This window comes from Phascolarctos cinereus, unplaced genomic scaffold (genome assembly GCF_003287225.1).
Source record: "Phascolarctos cinereus isolate Bilbo 61053 unplaced genomic scaffold, phaCin_HiC Scaffold_1;HRSCAF=81, whole genome shotgun sequence".
Classification (NCBI taxonomy): Eukaryota; Metazoa; Chordata; class Mammalia; order Diprotodontia; family Phascolarctidae; genus Phascolarctos; species Phascolarctos cinereus.
The window spans coordinates 286,687,313-286,705,798 of NW_027555514.1; the positions used below are offsets into that span (position 1 = coordinate 286,687,313).

The following is an 18,486-nucleotide window of genomic DNA, read 5'->3' on the forward strand; positions in this document are numbered from 1 at the left end:
ACGAACGCTGGTCAACCGATTGAATACCCAAGGCCTCTGACTGGAAGAGTCTCCCAGAGTCAGCAAACGCAAAAGTGAGGCTGTCCCAAGAGAATACCCCAAGAGAAAGAGAAGAGAACCTCGGAAAGCTGCCCAGATGAGCCTCTGAGAGAGCCAGGCCAGTTCTGGACCTGTACTTGAAGCCCTTCCATTTGGCTTTCCAGCCAGAGCCTGGGCTCCTTGGTTGTGAGGCATCGGAGGAGGACTCAAGCGTATGTACCCAAAAACATCTTCCCGACCAGATTTTTACTTGGAAATTAATCCAGCACAATTCCCAAAGGACTTAACCTGCCCATTCATAACCAGGACTGCGCATCTCTGGGCCTCAGTTTCCCCTTCTGTAATATAAGTGACTCGCCCCCTGATCTTCCCTCATTGGAAAATGAGCAGGTTGGCCTCAGTGATTGGAGAGGGCCCTTCCAGATGCAACTCAGCTGGTTGGCTCTGGTTGACCATCCCAGAGGAGACAGATGTTTGCTCTTGCACTGGATTCTGCCTTCAGAAGCCAGATTCCCAGGGGCTCCTGAGCAGAGGGAATGCTAATGAGCTCTCCGCCTGCCTTTATTCTAGGGGGTGGTATGGGAGGGTGTACCAGCAGAGAGAGAAAGCCGCCTGCAGGCCATGGCCCCATCTTCCACCACACAGTCACCCACCCAGCCTGCCCCTCTCCCTCAGGATCTAACTGACCCACTCATTTTAGGACTCTGAGATACACAAAAGGTGGAGAATGGTTCCTTTGACCCAGGAGCTCTGGGGGTCGACCGGGGATACACTGGGACACGAACAGTGAGCAGGGGCCTATGAAGCCACAATGACTTTCTCAGGGACGTTGTTCAGGGCTGCTCACATGCGCCCCAGGGGACTTTCTCCAAATGCGGATTTTTGCACAGAGCCAATAAAGCCCGCCACTGATTTGGGCTCTCCAGAGTGTTTGTGTGTGCTGCTGAGCAGGCAGACCCCTAAATACCCCCTCCCTCACCCTCAGCCATTTTGTGTGGGTGTGAATGGGAGCATCTTTTCTATTACTTTTCTTTAATAAGGAAAGATGCCTGTGAAATAGGCTTGGAAATTGTGCCTGGACACAGGAAGCAGCAAGACCTGTGTGTGAAGCCCAGCTCCACGTGAGCCCCATGTTTCTGGGGCCGTTTTGTTTCTCTGGCCTCAGTTTCCTCATGGGCAAAGGGAAGGGGTCTTTAAGGCCATGAAGCAGGAGCCCACGAAGGCAGAGGGGTCTGACGGAAGACATGTGGGCCTGGCCAAGAAGGGAGGAGATGACCCTCCCAGGCCCAGCTCTCAGTGACTCCCTGGGGCCGTCCTTTCTCTGTGTAAAATGGGGCACGAGGTGAAAGGGATCATGGTCCAGCAGACACCTCCCTTGGTTCCGGTCGGAGGATGCGGGTTCAAAGTCCACCTGTGATATTTGTTATCTGTGGGCTTGATCAAATGAGCTAACGTGTGTGAAGTGCTGGGTGAGCCTTGAATTGCCGCAGAAATGGGAGCTATCTGCTGACCACTGAGATCCCTTTCATTTCAGGAGCTTAAGAGCTAGCCAGCTGGGCTGGAATGAAAATGATGTGGAGGGGAGGAGTTGTGGGGGGAGGTTCTGTGCTACGTATATAGTAGGTGCTTAATAAATGCCTCTTGGCAGAATTAAGCTGAAATACAGAAAGGGAGATTAGGGACAGATTGGGGAGGGCCTTGAACGCCAGGAGCCTCATTTGGTTGGCAATGGGAGCTGTAGAAGGGACTTAATCAGTACAAGACTCGATTCAATTAGAAGCCATGCATCTAGCGGTGCTAGCCCATTAGGAAGGGTCCTCTGGAGGTTCTGCATCATCATGAGCAGGGGGGCCCACGTGACACATGGGAGAAGATCTGGGACTAGGAATCAGGAGGGACTTAATCTGAATCCTGCACGTGACACTGGGCAGATGACTTAACCTCTCTCAGGCTCAGTGTCCTCAACTATAAAATGGGGATAACAACACCTACCACACGCAGGGCTGTTGGAGGCATCAACACATCTATAAACCTTGAACTGCTATAGAAACGCTAACCACTGCCCACCCCACCCCTATCACCACTATTGCCACCTATGTTACTTTGGACAAGTCCCTTCCCTGCTCTGGGCCTCTGTTTCTTCATCTGTAAAGTAGGGGGTGGGGCCAGATGGCCAAAGTCCCTACTGGCTCTAAATTCATGGCTTATGGGCGAGGACTTTTTTTTTTTCATTTTTATTTTCATTCTCAGCACCCAATACAATGCCTGGCTTCACAATGGCTCAGGAAGGGAGGCACTTCCCAGGAGTGGGAAGCACAGATGATCTCTGGGGTCAGCGGACCCGAGTTTGAGTTGCATTCCTGATGCTTGGGCTTTGGACCAGTCACCGCTCTCCCTCAGCCTCATTTTCCTCTGCTGTAACATGAGGGGCTTGGAGGGTCCTTCTCCCTCTGGAGCTAAATGGAATTGTGGGGAGGAGGCTTCTTCCACAAATGAATGCTGGCCACAACTTCACTGGCCTTCGAATACCCAACTTTGTGACGATACATCAGAGCTAGAAGGGACAGGAAAAGCCTCATTTTACCCTGGACCCTGGGGACCCTGGAGCCAGGGATGTTAAGGAAGGTGACCAAGGGTGCCCAGATAATAAATAGGAGAGGCAGGATTTGAACCCCTGGCCTCTGAGAGTTGCCTGGGACATGCCCACAACCATGAAGTCAGTATGTGTCTGAGGCAGGGCTTCCAGCCACCATGCCGGGCTGCTTCTTGGGCAACAGGTTCTCCTCTTCTGCTACCAGAGCAGACATTTCTGGGAGTTAAAGTCTTCACAGGGTAGGATGGGGTTCTTCCCCTGGGGTGGGGCATGGGAGTCCACAGATACATTCTTTATAATCCCGGGTGCTCTGAGCAGGGGTCCGTAGACTTCCCCAGAATGGCTGTGGGGCAGGGGCAGATGACTCACCCAGCGGGGTCTGAACACAAAGCAGACCTTCGGGAGACACTTGGAGAGAGAGCTGAGCTGGACCAAAAGACCCCAGCCCACTTGGACACTCTGTCCCTGCTAGGGCTGGACACTGTGGACAGCAGAGGTGCCTGGCTGGGATGGGACAGGAGGTCACTTCCTGCCCATCCATTCACCGAGCAGTGGCCTAAGGCCAGGGATTCCTGAAAGAGACCCGCTGTCAAAAGGGCTTCCACCCTGGGGAGGGGGTGGATGGGCTGCAAATGCACAGGAACCCCACCTAGCAGGTTTGGGCCCTTGAGGGTTCTAAAGCACAGGGCTGTCTCTGGGCCTGGGATGAAGCGCTTTCTCCACCCTTTGTATGCCCATCACTCAGGACAGTGCCCGGAACACAGTGAGTACTTAATAAATGCTGACTAGCCTGACTAGTGACACTTTATAGAAGAGAATATTAATGCTCAGGAAAGGAGAGTGAACCGCTAAAATCACCCGGGATAGTGAAAGTCTCTAAACATTAAATTCGCACAGTGTGCAAGGCCCAGAAAGCTAAAGCAAGATGGCCTTTAGAGATGGTTTAACAAGTGCCTTCTTAGCCTGGAGTTCAAGAACTTTAAAAACAACACGTTGATGCTGCATTTCAATACTATAGCCTTCTACTGTAATCATGCATATTTTATTGTATGTATTTAAAAACATCACTCAGAGCAGGGTCCAGAGGGGGCCAGGACACAGAAATGGCTAAGGACAGCCCTCATTTGACCACGGAGGCCCTGAGAAGCGTCTGGCCCGCACCGAGGTTACACACCAGGAGTGAAAAGCAGAAGTAGGACACTAACCGAGGTCTCTGCCTCCAGATTCACTAGCCATCTTCATTAAATGGTTACTCTAGGCAAGCCACCATTAAGGACAAGAAAGGTAAGGAAGGCGCTGTGGTACGGGGGAAGACTGTTGGCTCCAGAGTGAGTGAACCTGGGTTCGGATCCTACTCGAGCATGTATTTACTTCTGTGGCTTTGGGTAGGCCTCAGTTTCCTTCTCTGTAAGATGAGGAGGTGGGACAAAACAGCCTTGGAGAACCCTTCTGGTCCTTGATCTAGGTTTTTCTGTTGTCATGGCACATGCCGTTTGGGGAATGAATAAGCCAACGGTGGTGCCTGAATGTAGAGGTGTAAGAAGTGATGAGTGTGATGCATATGGAGATGTGTGACAAGATCTTCATGAACCGATGCAGGGCAAAGTCGGCTGTGCCAAAGACCAGCTCCATAACGACAGAGACAAGGTCAATGGAAGGAACAGCCCCGTACCCTCCAGATCAAAACTGAGTATTGCAAAATTGCCCAGAACAAGCACGGCCCGAGAAGACACTGCTCCACCCCTTCAGAGAGGGGAGGGCTATGAGCGTGCAAATCCCACAGGTTTTCGGACTTCTTCGATGTATTGATCAATAATGATAATTTTTTTTACAGTCAGGGATGAGGAGAAAGGTCATAGAAAAATAACTGCAGTATAATTCTGAGATTATACATCTGGAGAAGAGCCAAACAAGGGCCAAGGGCTTTATTGAAGCCGGGAGATCCAAGAAGGCCACCTGATGGAAGAGAAAGAGGAGAGAGTGCAGACAAAAGCTCGGAGGCAGGAGAGGGCAGGAGGAGAACAGAGAGGAGCTGAGAATAGTAGTAGCAGCACTGACTGAGCACTTGAAAGTTCGTGATACATTTTCCATGTCATCTCACCTGATCTTCACAACACCCCTTTGAAGTAGGTGTTGAGATCATCCCCATTTTATAGAAGAGGAAACTGAGGCTGAGGGACTTGCCCAGGCTCACACAGTTAGTAAGTATCTCAGGCAGGATTTGAACCCAGGACTTCCTGTCTCTCAGTTCAGCACTCTCCCCTGCTGCTCCTGGCCACTTGGTAGCACAACATTCTCTGAGCTTCCCTGCCCCTTCTCTGCCCGTCTCCCCTGCCCAGCAGCCCTGAAAGCAAAGCCGTGCAGGGCTTACCAGCTTCAAGAGAACAATGACTTGCTCAAGGTCACACAGCTAGCCGTAGGACCCAGCCCTCCCCTGTCTCAGGGCAAGGCTTTCCCACTCCCTCCAAACCCATGGCTGGCTGCCTCCTATGGTAGTGGTTTATCTCTCGTGACCATTTCCCCTACGACTGATGAACCCCAAGCTCGGACAGCACAGACTTCATGGACCCAGGAGGATTCTGTCAGTGGCCACTCCCTCCACCTGGCACAGACTGTGCAGGGTCTGCAGTGAAGAGCTGGGGAGCTGGGCAGCGGGAAGGGTCCTGGAGTGACAGGTGGAGGGCCTGGGGATGCCTCTGGGCTCTGCTCCCTCAGCATCCTAGCCCACAGAAATGCAGTGAAAGGCAAGAATGGGGGGGAAGGGGAGGAAATGTAGCACCTGGCACACAGCGGGGGCTTAATACATGCCTCTTAATTGAGTGGAGCTGAAACAGGGCAAAGGAGGCTAGAGACAGATTGTGGAGGGCCTTGAATGCCATGAATTTGTTTGGCTGGTAATGGGAGCCATTTCTTGGAGCAAGCAAGAGCTGTGATCAGCCAGGCACGTTCAATTCAATTGAACAAGTATTTATTAAGCCACACTAGTCCGTCAAGAAATTCCTTCGGCAGTACTGTCCAAACACACAATCACTGATGGATCAATTCATCAATGGAGTGGCAGTGTGGTTCACTGGAGAGAACATGGGGCTGGAAGCCAGGAGGGACCCAATGTCAATCCCGCATCAGACACCCACTAGCTTGAGCGACCCAGGGCAAGTCACATCACCCTGCTTGCCTCAGTTTCCCCATCTGTAAAATGAGCGGGAGAAGGAAACCACCCCAGTATCTCTGCCAAGAAAATCCCCAATGGGGTCATGAAGAGTCAGACACTTACTGAAAGAACCGAGCATTCACAAACTCACTGTCATCGCTGAACATCTGCTCCGCCACGAGATCTGGAGGGGAGGGACACGCAAGCATTTTCCTTGCAAGAGTCCCCTGCTCTTGAGACAGCGGCAATTAGAATGAAATTAGGCCTGACCTGGGAGGTTGAGCATCCGTGCAGAGGCTGATAGAATGTGGGCGGCAGGACAGAGGTGTCACCAAGTCTTCACTTTATGTTCACAGTTACATAACTTAAGGAGCATTTATTAAGCACCTACTGGGAGCAGAGTCCTATTCCCAGTGCTGTCCTTGGGCACTCAGAACTCACAGGCCATGAGGAGGTCAGGACGCAAACCCATTCCACCGAACTCAACACAACTCAGCTCAGTGATCACGCTGGGTACCTTAGGGCAGGAGGGAGAGGCAACCAAGGGGTGAACCTCTGAGGTGAAGCGGCAAAATCAGGAAACTAAGCAGATCATTAAACAGTCTGGAAGCCCAGCCCCGTCATGGTATAGATGAGGAAACTGAGGCTGAGAGAGAAAGGTCACACAGGCAGCAGGCAGAGGCAGTGTGTGAGCTCGAGGCATCTGAGTCCAGAGCCAGGGCTCTTTCTATGGATGGCACCAACCTGCCTCTGATTCGGGGATGGATTGGCCCTCACCACTGCCCAGTTCTCCTCCAGCACCGAGAGGCCATGAGCCGCCTCCAGGGTTCTTGGGCTGGAGAAAAGGTCATAAGCATGGGACAGAAAGGTCAGTAGGCCAGTGTGGAGCATTCTCTTAGGAGTCAGGAAGAATACAGGCTCAAAGTGGAGGACTTTAACTGACAATTACTGAGGCGAAATTTGCTTCATGTCCCCGTTTTTTCCTATGCTTGCACTCGGAATAATCTTTTTCCTTTTTGAATAGCTGTGGAATGTTAGAGCTGGGAGTGATCTTAGGATATGGAATGTTGGACTTGGGAGGGAGCTTAGAACAGGGGATGTGAGAACTGAGAGGGATTTTAGAACCAAGACCATCCAGGCTAAAACTGCCACATGTCATGTCCTACAAGAGTCCCTTCTCCACCCCACTAGTTGCTGGTATAAACTTATCTGGGCACATGTTGATTTCCCTGATGGAACGCAAGCCCTTCGAGGGCAGGAACAGTTTTTTCTTTGTCTTTCTATCCTCTGTGCCTAGCATAGTGTCTGTCTCCCCACCCCCTCTCCTGTCCCCAGGGCTTAAGATTTCATTGGCATAGGGGGTTTCTGCTGGAGAACTCCTACAGTGGAGATCAGCCACTTCTTCCATTTATGGTCTAAGAGAGCTGCCTGGGGCCCTTAGAGGTTGGGGGTCTCGATCAGGGTCACACAGCTGACAATGTCAGAAGCCAGACTTGAACCCAGACCCAATCCTCTACCCATTCTCCATGGTCTCTCTCCCCGACACACAGAAGGACCCTAATGTTGTTTGGTAAATTGGAAGGGTCAGAGTAGGTGGGGACCGGAGAGCTAGTCCCGCTGAATGGTGGTACAGGGCCAGAGACATGGATTCCGAGTCAGAAGACCTGAGTGCAGTTCCTGGCACTATTGTTTACCTGTGTGACTCTGGGTGAGTCATTCAACCTCTTTGGTTTCCAAATCTCTTAATGAAGACATTGGCCCAACCTGTCTATATGACCGAGGATAGCCCCCAGGCCTGCAATGTTTTCCCTCCTCCTTTCCTCTGTCAAGACTCAGGTCAGATGCCACCTTTCTGTCCGCCCCCCTCCCAAGATGCCCTTCCAGTCATACAGCCTAGACCCTGCAGGGGAACAGCGTTTGCCTGTTTTCACCTATTTAGGATGCAAACTCCTTCGGGGCCTTTCTTGGTCCTCCCAGTCCTCAGCACAGCGCCAGTAATAGGTGCTTATTAAGTCCTGGTTGACTGGCTGATATCCAGCTTTCGGTCTAGGCCCCTCACTTTTTTATGATCTTCTCCATGTGGAGCAGCACCCTTGGAGAGGCTGGAACTTTCCAGGGCCACTCAGCCAGCAGGTATCAGAGGCAGGCCCTGAACTACCCAGAGCTAGACCTGGCTGCCTCCAGACCCTCATTTTACAGATGAGAAAACTCAGAGAAGTGACTGGGAGAGCAGTGAAGTTACTGGCCTGGGGGCAGGGGGCTCCCCAGGGAGTCAGGGGCAGAACCCAGACTGCCTCCTCTGTCTACATCTGGTGCTTTTTCCTGGGCACCCCCTCCATTCTGCGTGAAAGCAGAGGAGGGAGGCCCAGGGAGGGAAGAGGAAGACTTCTGAACACAGCCCCCGGCTCCGTTAAACACCCGTCCTTAACCTCATTCATCGTACTCCCCCAGCCCTTGTTTGAGGTACCTTAAAGAGTCCAATAAACGTTGGAGCCGAGGTTCCAAATCCTTTCCTTTTCTTCTTCCCTGTTCCCTATGCTAAACATATGTATGGGCAGTCTACTCCCAGGCTTCATACGCATTACGCAGAACAGCAAAGCTGGGCTGTGTTCTAGAGAAAAGCAGAAGCTATTTCCATACAGAGCAGTCATCTGGAGATGCTGTTTGCTCAGGTCTGGGTTTGCTATGGGAGACGACTTATTTGCAATCTGTGGAAATGTAACTGAAGCCAGCCAAAGGAATGGATTGTGGAGATTTCATAGTCGAGGGAACAAGGCTGGTGGGTGCTGGGTTTCCACGCCTCTCCCCCCAACACCTGCTATTTCTATCCTTCCCCCATTCATTGCAAGATCTCCAAAGTCGCTCACATTCACATTCACCATGAGAAGACTTGGATAAACTGTTGGAGGGAAGAAAGCTGAGCTGGGAAGACAATAGAGAGAGAGGAGGAACCCAAGAGTGTAAATGAAAACAAAACCCAAGGCATCAGAATTCAGTGAAGAGCAGTGACCCGTCTTGGCTGGGGAGGCCCAGCGACCCCCTGCTGAAAGACGCCTCCTTCCCCTCGAGGAGACGGGAGGGCTCAGGCACGGCTCCAGCACGGTTCCCGGCTGGAGAGTTTGAAGCTTCACTTTGTCATCAGGAAGGGCTCTACGGGGTCACAGGGGAGGGGATATCAGCAAGTTAACTGTTGGCAAGACTTTGAAAAGGGCATGAAAATCGAATAGAATCGCTCTCTCGGCTCAAACGCCATCCCCTTTCCTGTTTGGTTCTCTCTGGATCAGCTGTGTGGGGACGGTGGGGTGGACAACATCCATCCTAAAGGCCTGAGCCAGCTGAATTTGGAGAGCTGGCCGTGGGGGGCTGAACTCTTCGGACCCACTTAGCCGTGACCACCATCTGATGTCACTTGTGTCAGAGGCCGTGGCATGCCTGCAGCCTCCTCGCAGGCCCAGAGAAGGCAAGGCACTCACCCAAGGTCACACAGCATGCTGCCCCCAGGCCCTCTGCCTGTCCCTCCAGGACCCTTCCTGCTGCCCAGCTCCCCCCACTCTCCTGCAGACCCTGCACAGTCTGCGCCAGGTAGAGGGAGTGTCCACTGACAAAATCCTCCATGAAGTCTGGGCTGTCCAAGCTTGGGTCATGAGAGACAAAACGCTACTGGAGGGAGTGGGAAAGCCTTGCCCTGGGATGGGGAGGGCTGGGTCCTAGGGCTAGCTGTGTGACCTTGAGCAAGTCCCTGCCCTGTTGGAGCCTCAGTGTCCTCATCCATACAATGGAGCTCTGCATGGCCTTGCTCTCAAGGCTGCTGGGCAGGTGAGACAGGCAGAGAAGGGGCAGGCAAGCTCACAGCTCCTGGCTCTGACATTCTATCAGATGGAGCAATATTTGTAAAAGCACTTTGCAAACCTTACAGCAACATGCAAATGCCCGCTGTTCTCAGTGAGCCAGGCGACACGGTAGCTAGGGCGATGCGTCTGAATTGGGGAATATTTGCATTCAAGTCCTGCCTCAGACACTACCTGTGTGACCCTGGACAAGTCACTTACGCTCTGTCTACTTCTCTTTCCCTACCTGTAAAATGAAGATAATAATGGCACCCACTTCCCAGGGTTGTTGTGAGGATCAAATGTGTAAAGGGATTTGCAAACCTTTAGATGCTATTCTATCATCATCACCATCACCATCACTACCCCCATCATCATCATCATTACCCGGCAGTTTTCCAGGGAAGCCGACGCCGGGCTCCTGCCAGCCACTGACTCATGAGAGCTGGAAAGGGCCCTAATGAGCCAATATTCCAACTAGATGCTTTTATAAATTAGGGGACCAAAACCTCAGGTGGGGAAGTGATTTGCCTAAGGGCACACCGCTCTGAGCCGGGACCAGTAATTGTGCCCAAGGCAGGGGCCCCCACTCAGCAAGCTCAGGAGGTAAAAGCATTCCCAACCCGACGGAAATTAGACAACTCTTCCTTAAAAAAGAAAAAAAACAAAACATGATATCCCAACTGCCTCCAAAGCATTTACCACTTAAAAACCTTTTAGTGAGACGCATTTTGAATTATGCCCACATGATTTTAAATTACCCTTTCTAATTCCCTGACCACCCCACCCTTAACTGGCAAGCAAAAAGGAAAAAAAAAAAGGTTTCTATCTCCCCATTCTCCATTCTGCACATTTCTTTCAGAACGATGAACGATGGGCTTAGTGGATCAAGTCCTCTGGACCGCACCAGCTCCTTCCTTGTTCCTTTATTTTCCTATCGGGGCCCCAGGCTAACCTGGTCTGTCTTCACCTTCAGAGCCTTTGCCTCTCTGAAAACCCTTTCCAAGTAATGCAAGAGGCCGTGAGAAATAATAATGTCAATGATAGTAACAGTATTTCTGTAGCATTTGAGGCTTATAAAGCACTTTCCATGTCCTCAGTCATTTGATAAGAAAGTTACATAAAAGTACGGGTGTTCCAGAGTGGAGAGGCTGTGAGCCATAAATTGTTGTTATCCTGGGTGCATCCTGATTCGCCTGGCATAGAGTCTATTACACAAATGATGCTGAATGCATGGTTTGTCCTCAGCTATAGACCGCAGCCTGTTTTTTGTTAAAATAAGGCATTCGCACTCCACTCCTCTCCAGAATGAGTTGTGGGTGTGTTTAGTGGGCTTAGACACATTAAAACACATACTTGTGCATGTGCACACATGGAGATATTAGGGAGATGCATAAAAAGGAGTATACATCTCTCTTTGCATGTGTGAGGCAAATCACAAGCCACATTGGTGGGAGTTTGGAGCATACTCAGAGCAGATCATATAGGCCGTTGGGTATTGTGTATTCCAGTTTGTCAAAAATTCATTGGCTAAGGGCTCCTTTGGGGCTTGAAGTAGAATGCTGGAACCCAGAATAGAGGGGCTTCTCTGGGGTGTTCTGGGGGGGACTAGCACAAAACTGGGATAAAGGAGGTAGGGGGTGGGCAGAGATCATGAATGCTTTGGAGCAGCTGAGTTTGACATCACTTATTAGAGATAATTGTATTTTCCGTAGCAAAAAAATAAAAAGAAAAAACCCAGGTGAAAAGTAATTATCTGTATGTAACATTTTAATTTTTAATATCTTGTAGGGGAAAAAATGTCTCTAAGTATAAACATTTCCCCACAGATGTGTTGCATTAAAAGCAAAATACGAACCAGGGAAAGTCATTGAGAAGCCCCAGATCTCATGAAAATGGGATCCGCAGCTGTCACCAAGGTGGGATGGCTCGAGCGCTGGGCAGCTCCGGCACTCAAGTTGGAGGCTGGCCTTTGGCTACTTCCACAGTGCCATTCCAGCCCTTTTCCAAAAAAGAAAAAGAGACGGAAATGAACACTTAAGCCATCAAAATGTGTTTGATCCACTCCTGTGCCCATGTGGCAGACTGTGTTCCCAGTTCAATAACTGGGCAGGCAGGCAGGCAGGCCTCCAAGGGGGCTCTTTCCTCATCCTCATGCACAAGACCCTCCTTTGGGAGAAGAAAGGAGCAAAGAGCTCCACTCTCAGGTATTTCAGCCAATATATTTTACTGTCTACAGTCAGCAACACCCTTTGAACACGCCAAGGAATTAGGTGGAGAGGAGGAGGCCTGCCTGTTTGGAATTTCCAGGGCCGACAAAAATGTCTACAAAATGATGGAATTAACTGGGGTATTGCTGACACTTCAGCGGCCCCCATAAGCACCCCTACACCACCAAAGATAAGGCCCCCAGGGGATCCCCTGGGTAAGGGAACTTGAAGATTCGGTCAGCAGCAGGGGGACCGGCTGCATTTCTGACTTTGGAGCCAGTGCCAACCCTGTGCTGTGTTCTTCTGGGGGAGCTTTCATTGTTTCTACTTCTACCTTGGACGGATGGCATGCTCGGTTCAACCCCCAGGAAACGTCTCATAAGGGAATCATTCAAAAAAAGGCTCCCCTACTCCCATCCGGAGCCCAGTAAGCAAGTCTATTTCTTAGGGGTCAAAGCAGAGAGGCAAAAGTTACCTTTTTTTTCTTTTTAAGCTGTTTTATAAATTGGCCTGAGAAGCTATAAAGTAAGGTGGAAAGGGCTCTAGGAGAGGGAGCAGAGACACCTGGGTTCCAGGCCCAACACTGCCACATGCTAAGCTTGGCTCCCTAAGTACCCCATCCCTCTCAGTCTCAGTTTCCTTCTCTGTAAAATGAAAGAAATAGACTACATGATGTCTAAAGCTCCTTCCAGCTCAATCTGTCCTAAGTCGAACATTCTAGCTCTGACATGCTCTTTTCTGAAGTCCCTCTCAGATTAGATATTCCATGTTTGAAGGTTTCTTCCTTGGTCTGAAATCTCATTTTCTAAGGATCCTCCATGTCACTGTCCTCTGTTCTAAGGTCCCTCCCAACCCCAACATTCCACAATGCTATGATTTGTAGAAATGACTTTAACATGACTGAGCTTTGTCATGTTGATAAAAGTCAAAATAAGGTGATGTTTAATAGCCTCTGATAATGGACTCTGAGACTGGATCTGGCCTCTTCTAACCAACTTGACAATTCACACATTGATCAAATTAACTACCCACTCACTCCATTCCCAGAGTCAGAGGCCAGAATAGGGAGGGGACGGCACATTTATGCCTGGCTTGAACCCAAGAGAAAGTGCCTATCTGGTGCTCTAATTAGTAGACTCGCTCTCCTGGTGCCCACCTACTGGCTGCCCCGACTGCAGGGTGGAAAATGTCACATTGTCATTGGAACAAGCCAGGGACAATCTGAGCGTAAAGCTGAAATCTCACCCTTTAAAGATCTCTACCCAGAGTTGGAAAGCTTCACCCCCAGACACGCTAATTGCCTAGGATTTTTTTGTTCAGAATATTCACTTTGATGATCTGGGTCTGTTAACTGATTAATTTTCTTTGCTTGTTCTAGTGATCATTTCACTTTTCTGAAATCAGGAACCTGAAATCATTGGGAGAGATTAAAAGAAACTGGGCTTTCTAGTGGCTTTTGCAAAGAGAGAATCCCTGCTCTGCTTTACCAAAATCCAGGTTGTTGCCACCAAGAATGCCCTTCCACGGGGCTCCTCAGCAGAAGCAGGGAGAATGTGACTATGCCTGCCCAGAGAGAGCCCAGGAGAAGCCGGCACTTTCTACACTAGGCTGTGGTTTCTGGCAATGGCGCATCAAGTTCAGAATGCAGTAAATCATTTCCTCAAGTGAGGAAGGCAGCTATCTCTTGTGGAAATTAGAGGAAATTTTAAAACTGGCATTCTTTTACCATCCACCCTCTAGGCAAAGCACTGTAAACCCTAAACAGTTTCAATTCTGTCACAAGCCCATGGATGTAACCTGTAATGGCTTGGTGGAGATTCAGACACTGTGGTTGATGGAGTACACGTCTACAAACTTGTATCGCCGTGTGTAAGTCCTTCCAGAAACATGCCTGACCTTTAGAGGTTGGTGTGTCTGTGGCTTCAGACAAAGTGGATGGTTCCATGCTTTTGCCACTCACGTACGTGCATGCCCGGGTCACAGATTTTATGCCTGGAAGGGACTTTAAAGGTCACTGGGTTCAAACACCCCTCTCATTTTACAGAGGAGGGGACCGAGGCCTACAGAGGAAGGACACCTTGACTAAGGTCACCCAGGGAGTAAATGGGCAGATTGGAATCTGAATTCAGCTCCTCCAGCTCCAAACGCAGCTCTTTTGCCCCAGGACCACGTTGCACACCACCAGCAGGCATGTGGAATGGTGAGCAGACCCCCAACCCAAAGTGGCCATTCCATCCAGGTCCTGGGAAATTCTTGGCGACAATGAAGGAAAGCCAGAGAAGAAGAGCCAACCTCTGACAGACCCATCAGTCAGCCCAGCAAACTGACGCTGAATCATCCTTCGCTTTGCAAATAGACATCAGGCGATGAATGCATGGCCAATGACCAGTGCCTCTCCTAAATGGAGCAGTTTCCCCAGAATTGGCTCTGGGAGAGGACTTTCCAAGCGGTGTGTGGCTGCTGCATTTGAAGCCCATTTGCAGGGAGTCGGGCGTCATGAAGCACAATTTACAAGGCATGGACCGTCCTCCATAGCCCTCCCTCCAAGACTGCTGTTCTATATAATAGCTCCTTGTTACCATCTTTCAAAAAACCCGATCTGTCACACAATGGCCCAAAGCCTGCTCCTCAAAATCCCTTCTCCCGGGAATCTCTCCTGTTTTCCACTGCCATTCCTTTGCCTTCATAGCTCCACTACCACTTTGCAAAGTTTCTGTCCAGGGGGCAAGTGACCAGTTTATCAGACAAGCTAGGCCTCGGGATGCTTCCTCACCACACTTGTTCGGGTTTCTTTTATTTTGTGGACTCCCAGCCCCCCGGCAGAGCTGCCAAGGGTCAGCCTTGGCAGCAGCATCACCCCTTGGGCCCCAGCAGACCCCTCCTAACGAGGCTTGCACCCCTATTCAGCTCTTCAAGCTGCCTGTGCCCAGTGCAGCTCATTCACTCCAGTCTATTTGTTTCTTCTGTCCTCGTCTGGCTTAATTTCATAATTGTTTACAACTTAAGCTGGGGCTTGGAGCAATTAAGAAGGGGCCTTAGAAATGGGCAGAGGAGGAGCCCAGCCAAGTGGCAGCAGAAGGCATCCACCCCACCAAAATCCCACTGGGCAGAGGCTGAGGCTCCAGGGCTGGGGCTCCCCTTTTCTGGCCTTCTCAGCTCTGAGGCACTACTGCTGGGCAGAGCGAATGTGGAAGCAGCTTCAGTATCCTTAGGGCATGGGGACCCCTTGACCCCACCACAAGATTTAACAGACACACAGCAGGGCTGCCACCGGACAGTGTTCCCGTCATGACTACCAGGGTCAGAATGGAAATAAAATCTATGTTCTATTTGTCTGAATGATTAAAGCTTGCTTGGGATTCATGAGCCCCAAAGCCAGTCCTCAAGATGCATGAATTCTAGAGATCTCCTGGGAGAAGGGAAAAGTTTTCCAGATCACTGGAAGCCAGCTACTAGACCCCGAAGTGCCCTGGGCACTAATGTCCAGTCCCCAAAGAGGATAACGCAGGAGCAGATGCTGAGGGGCATCCCTGCCCCCCAAACACACACACACACACACACACACACACACACACACACCACACGACCACTGGCTCAGCCCAGAGGAAATAAGGTGGGAGGAGTGAGAGGTCTTAAGAACTCTGGAAAAAGAAAAGTAACTTTGCTGGCAAAGTAAAGAAGAGTCCTTTCTGACCTGGGCAACCACGGGCACTGCCAGTCAGGTACCGATTTAGAAAAAACTGAAAAGGAGACAGGACCCTTAGCCCCTGCTCTCTCCTTTACGCACCCGCATGCACACACCGAACACTGCACAGACGCACACTCATTCATTCAGAGAAGTCAGCCTACCTTGAGACCCCCATCCACTGGCACGCCCCCAGCACCCGGAGCATCAGACAGGGCAGGGAAAGAGGCACAAGTCTGGAGCGGAGAGGGGATGGATGCAGGCGCTTTGGGGACGGGGGAGGAGGGAGGGAGGAAGGACAGGAGGGAGGGGGTGGCAGGAGATAAAGGGGAAGGAGGAGGGAGGAGGAGGGGGAAGAAGGGGGAGGAAAAAAGGGGAGAGGGAGAGAAGAAGATGGGAAGGAGGGGGAGGAGGGAGGACGGAGGAGGAGGAGGACGAGGAGGAGGAGGAGGAGAGGAGGAGGAGGGCTCTCGTCCGTCTCTCCTGCAGCTGCCTCTTTGCGGAAAAGGTCAGAGGTAGCCAGCCCGTGGGATAGTGGACTGACTTCCCTTTAGAAAGCTGCTCTCGCTCGGTCTCTCTGCTTGTCTGTGTGTGTGTGTGTGTGTGTGTGTGTGTGTGTGTGTGTGTGTGCGTGTGCACGCGTGTGTCTCTCTTGTCCCTCCTTCTCTGTGTATTTCTCCCATTCTCTCACCCCCTCAGTCTCTCCCTCTCTCTCCATCTCCTGCTCCCCCGCACACTCTGCCCCCTCAGGCCCCCACCCTGGTCCCCCCAGACGTGGTGCAGACTCCAATTCGTCCCCCCCCGCCACGCCGGCAGCTCTGGGCCACTCCAAAGGAGAGGTAGAACCCCAAGGGGATGCCTTCCCGGTTCGGCCGCCTGCCCTCCAGCCCTGCGGTCGGGAGATCCCAGCTCCCCAGCCGCGCCCCCCCTCCCCCGGCAGTGCGGCTGACCGGGGAGGGAGGGACGCCGGGACCAAGAGATCGGACCCGCAGCACCTCCTCCAGACTGGGGGTGGGGGGAAAGGAGAGAGAAGGGGGAAGGGGAGAGGGAGGGAGGAAGGAGGAGGAGGAGGAGGAAGAAAGAAGGGGGAGAGGGAGAAGGGAAAAGGGAGGAGGAAGGAGTAAGATGGGGGGGAGAGGAAACGCGGCTGCGGAAAAAGAAAAAAAAAAGCCAGCCAAGCAGGCAGGCAGGCAGGCAGGCAGACGGGCGGGCGGGCAGACAGACAGACGGTCAGATAGTCAGAAAGCCCGCCGGCCGGGCAGACAGAGCCGTGGGGGGAGGGGCAGGGGTTTAGGATCCCGGAGGCCGGCGAGGAGGAGGCGGCCAGGCGGGCCGGGCCCCCCCAGGGCTCACTCACCTCCTGGGGACCCGCGGTTGGCCCCGAGCCCGCGCCCGAGCCGCCTCAGGTTGGGGCGAGAGCCCACGCTCCCTTCCCCCTTTCCCCAACCCCTCCCACCTTCCACCGCGGGGTGGGGGGGCGAAGCTGGCATCCCCCCACTCCATTATCCCTCTCTCCATCCTCCTTCTCCAGCCTAGGCCAGGCTGGCAGAAATGAAGACCCTAGAAATCTCTCCCAGCCCCGTGTCTGGGAGGGACACTTTGGCCTCAGAGGGGCGGAGATCAGCGAGAGTGCCGCTGCCTAAAGAACCCCATCTTCCCCTCTAGTCCAGAGTTCTTTATCGGGTTCCCTGTACCTTTCCTGGGCTATTGGAAAGAGTGTAACATTGAGAGTCCAGGCCCCTAATTCAAATCTCAGCTCTTTCATTATCTGAACCTCTGAACCCTGGGCAAGTCCTGCTTCCTGAGCCTCAGTTTCCCCATCTGCAAACCTAGAGGTTTGAACTAGATGACCCCTCTATCCCCTCCAGCTTTCACCTATAATGCTGTAACTCAGCTTCCCTGAGGCTGTCCAAGAATGAGATGCCTATGGGGGTGGGGAGGGGCAGAAACCAGCCCTAGGACCCACAGTCTCCCCTGAGCTTCAGGAAAAGGGAGGCCTCAGCTTTCCTTTGGGATTTCCAGGGGCTAGGGACAGGTACCCTATCCTGGGCCACTTTGGGGAAAAGGAGGTATTACCCCGGTAGGCTTCCCTCCACTCTGGGATTTAGTGAAGGGAGAGCAGTGAGCAGAGCCTCCCTCCCGCCACCAGCCCTTCAGTGGCCAGCATGGCTGAACCCCAAAGCTGAGAAGGGGGAAGCGGGCACCTGGCAGCCCCTTCTCTTGGATTGCTCACAAGCTTCTTTCCAAAGCATACAGGGTCCCTTAGGGTCGTCGAGGGTGAGAGTTGGCATATGAGGAAACTGAGGCCCAGAGCGTAGTGTGACACAGCCCATGTCCATCCTGACAGAGTGGCCTGTTCCAGTAGGGAGCCTGCTCTGCGGCCGGGGCTCAGGATTCAGCATTCTGGGCCCTTGTCCAGCGCTTAAATATTTCCAGCCAATTTGACTTTTCATTCAACAAATATTTACTGAGCGCATCCTATGTAGAAGAGCCACTGACTGCTCTCCTTTCCCCGGGTGATGGTAAGGTAAGGTGGGGGGAAGGGCACTGCAGGCTCTCCTAGGCCAGCTTCCCCTTGCCCCCTCCCCGGACTGGGGACACAGGCAGTGGGGAACAAGGCTGACTTCAAGGTGCTGTCCCAGCTTTGGGGGCACAAACACACCTTTGATCCACTGAGGAAAATAGTCACTGAACACCTCCTTGTCCTCAAGAAAAGCTGCGTGTTAAGCCCTGAGGGGAAGGCAGAGGGGAGCAAGCCAGTGCAGGGCTTTTGGCCTAGAGTACCTCTAAGGTCCCTCCCAGCTCTGAGGTTCCCTATTCTACAGGATAATGGTTTTCCTCCTGAACTCCCCCCCCCCACTTCTATGTCACTGTGTTGAAGAGGTGTCCTCACCAGCTACCTGCCACCTATTGTAACTCTGGGCACTTCCCTTATCCTCTGTGGGACTCAGTCTCTTCCTGTGTAAAATGAAAGGACTGAG

At 52.0% G+C, this 18,486-nt stretch overlaps 1 protein-coding gene across 1 annotated transcript in view; it reads right to left on the minus strand.

Annotated features, from left to right (window-relative positions):
- Window positions 1–16,200, minus strand: part of MPPED1 (metallophosphoesterase domain containing 1) — a 113,290-nt gene extending 97,090 nt beyond the window's left edge. Inside the window, exon 1 of the mRNA XM_020982812.2 lies at window positions 15,670–16,200. The gene's annotated coding sequence lies outside the window, so the exon portion shown is untranslated. The remainder of the gene's footprint in view (window positions 1–15,669) is intronic.
- Window positions 16,201–18,486: the final 2,286 nt, after the last annotated feature.